The sequence below is a fragment of the Dreissena polymorpha genome, chromosome 7, assembly GCF_020536995.1.
Source record: "Dreissena polymorpha isolate Duluth1 chromosome 7, UMN_Dpol_1.0, whole genome shotgun sequence".
NCBI lineage: Eukaryota > Metazoa > Mollusca > Bivalvia > Myida > Dreissenidae > Dreissena > Dreissena polymorpha.
In genome coordinates this window covers 14884408-14888137 of record NC_068361.1, presented here as the reverse complement: position 1 = coordinate 14888137, position 3730 = coordinate 14884408, and positions in this window count along the sequence as shown.

Here is a 3730-nt window from a genome sequence, read left to right as displayed (position 1 = left end):
GTTACAAATCTTAGTCAGTCACTACTAATTTTAATGGATAGCATATACAGAAACATACTTACAATTCAGTACGAAATCCACTTGGACGGTTAACGCTTCATTCTGGTCGGTAATTGGTCGAATATTCTTGTTATATTCATTTGACTTAAATAAATATTTAATGAGGTCACTCACGTCTTTGCCACTTTCGGCGCAAACGTTCATTACGATACAAAATGCGAACGCAATTATTCCCTGCTTCATCTTAAGCATCATTCATCAGAATGTTGCAAAGGAGTGTATATCATTTAAGCATTCACATACTGACAAAACAGAATAGGCCGTATGTAAGGTAATCATCGGTGGTTTTTTTTTCGCTTTGAATTTGCCATGTGCGCTATTTTTGTTCGAAAGAATAGGCTTTAACCGTAGATTCAAATCGGACACTGTTAATAATGTGTGTTCAGGAATAAAAAAACTCTCATAGCTTGATCGTGATCGCCGACAAATATGTTTTGACCATTGTAGATTCAAATTCAAATTACTTTGTTATTTTTTAGAAAGAAGGTAATATTGTCCCTATTGTGTATCATAACAAATCCAGAGTAAACGTACATACTCCTGTAGATAATTCAACATTATAATATTGTACCCCACTTCATGTGAGCAATTAAAATATTGAGATACCGTTTGTATTAAAAATATGTTCATGTAAAGCCTCGTTCAAATAGTTTGCGTTGTTTTTCGTTCTGTCACTGTTGGGCGGGGATTATATAGTTACATATTGTAGCGTGTTTCAAACCTTAAGTGCACTATATCGTAGTATGGACTATTTTCACACTAACAAGTGTAATTCTTCCGTGTGGCCTGTATGCTGTCAAGGTTTTGTCAAATTCAGAGTGGATAGTACATACCCTTCAAATTAATTTGGGAAGTGCAACGTTTGCCCTTCATAAAAAGTATCAGCGCTTCCAATAAACGAATCGTATTTGTGTGGCCTTAACGCAAATCATAAAAATGTTTTCCTACTACTGGACTGGTATTCTGTCAATCGAACTATTACGCCTTATTCCCTAACGACTACTAATTGTTCGTTTTCAAAATTGATATTGCTATAATCAATATACGTTTCTTATACTCAAAACATTTAGATCAAAAATAATACTCCCATGTGACTTTCACTAATTGAAATGTCATTGTACGAGGAGTGCGTTTGATAATGAATTACATTTATTAAGTCTCTATTCATCCCTTGCATCAAAGGTCCCACTGTTCTAGTTCATCTTTTTATATATCATGAAAGTTTTTATTTTGTACGATTGATCTCCATTTGTTATATGTCAAAGTATAAAAATGACAATATTGAATGCAGCTTTCTCAATGGTAACACACAGTATTAGCAGCAAGATAATAAAGACATTAAAATGTTTGTTTTGTTGGTTGATAATTAGAATTATTATTTTAATAAAAACATATTCAAAGACTATTTTTATTATTATACCATTTAAACGCTTATATGTACAATGTCTAACAAAGAATATTAAGACGAAGATCCTGATTAAGTCAAAATTGTATCCAACATCGAAATTATTTGCAAATGATCTAGCAGATGTGTGTAACATTATAACATGCAGTAAATAGATCGTGTTAACGTAGTTGGTTAAGAGTAAATGTAAAAACTAATGACTGGTATTAACTATTTCTGTTGATGTTTTTCCTTTTGGATGAGATTTTTGGAAAGGCTTATGTCTTTGTATAGCGAGACAATAATTACTGTAGATCACCTTGCGCATAACGGTTGAGTCCAATGAAGGGGGTAAGCAAAGAACTTTTCAAAAATCAATACCAAACAGTCGAAACATCGACTGAAATCCGTAACGTTTGATACAAGTTAAGAGTTTTGCTCGCTATAACTATCAATAATGTAATAACCCACTGATGCTGCAAGAGGTTCGCACGTAGAGGGTCCTAAGAGAAAATTACAAAAGACGAATATCGTTTATCGATGTTTTTCTTGCAGTGCATACGCTAAACTTTGAGAATACATGCCCTGAAGTTTTATAAATGATTAATTTAAAATTTTAAACAAATGTGTTTCCCTGAGGTTTTCGGAGACATGGTTCCTTTAAAAACCCAACAATCCTACGCTCAACATTTAAGTTTTTTTATTTAGTCATCAGTTATGGTCTTTCCACACACATTAGACAAAATACTGCGAAAAAGAAAACAATAGTTCACTATCCTGAGCAATATTGTTGTTAAATGATGTATAACACAGTCGCCTCAGATGATCTTTAAATCTAAATTATCTGTTGCATAATTATAATAGGTTGTGCGCATAAACCACTACACCCAATTAAAACCCTTCATGCTTTAACGTAATAATCATTTTTATTTGTGTTTGTTGTGTTCTTTTTACACTGACATCAGGAACAATGACACCATTACATTGCATTTCGAGAATATAAAGAACATATCTGGAATCTCTCTCTAGAGCCATTGTTACCAAAGGAGATGTGGATGAACATGGTGCCATGCCTATTCCATTAAAAGATGTAAAGATCGCTTACAACGATAACGGCTTTTTTGATGTGCCGTGGGTGTTTGTGTTGTGTCTTTTTGTTCGGAAACTGGTCTTTTACATGTATTGATATTCAACACCTTCCGACTGGTGCATCTGTGGTTATACTTTGTTAATTTTCCTACTGTACATGAATGAGAATTAGACAGTGGCTTTTGATCTAGTGCGTTTGTTTCTCTTTGATTTAATGTTTGTCGAGTATTTATATAAATGATTTTCCTAATAAAAATGTAAAGGTGTACTTTGAAAATTCTGATAAGGAATATGTTGGTTTAAGTCGTTATTTGTTAGTCCCAGTAAAGCTAATCTCTGTTAATCGACTTGTAATAATAATGACCAGTTTTCAAGTTGCAATAAATTGTACATTGCAACTTGAGAATGCATGTATGGATATTAACATGTTGAAAAAAAAACTCTTAAAAGAAATAGTTAGCAGACTGTAAACTTCGAATACGTGTGTTCCTCATTCCAAAAATAAAACTTAGTTTACATAAGTTAGCGAATCAACTCTATCAATATCGTCATGTGCATTCGCTTAACAGTTCCTGTTAAATCATCGGTTGTATGTGCGTAAAATGCATACAGCGTTTGAACTAATTAAACCCATTAATCTATTAAAATGTTGTGTCTTGCTCTTATGCGGAATCAACATCTTCGGAAAGCCGTTCCCAGTGTGTTAGAGTTTACGTAAACTATGTTTCAATTTTTTTCTGGAACAATATAATAATATACAATCACCTAAAAATAAATATGTAATCGATGTATCCATTCTTAGATCGGTTTTACAGTATTGATCTCCAGATAAAGTATAAATGTACACATACATTTTTTCTTCATTATCAAAGTCGAAAGGTTTACAAGTATACTCCGGTTTTATGTATTCTTTAATATTGTACAGGAACGATATTGACCAAATAATTTCCCGAAATATTCTCGTATTTACACAAAAAAATGGCATCATAAGAAGGAATCATGCAACGTCTTTACATAATAAGGATTATCATAAATACTGATTGAAAATATAGATTAGAAGTCGACCGCACATAAAATAACAACTTTAATGCGGGACGAAATCATGCAAATAACACTAAACGTGAATAAATAGTTGGAGCAAATCCGACTGAGGTGTAAATGTTTAACTGCGGTATGTAAAATACGTGTGGTATAAAA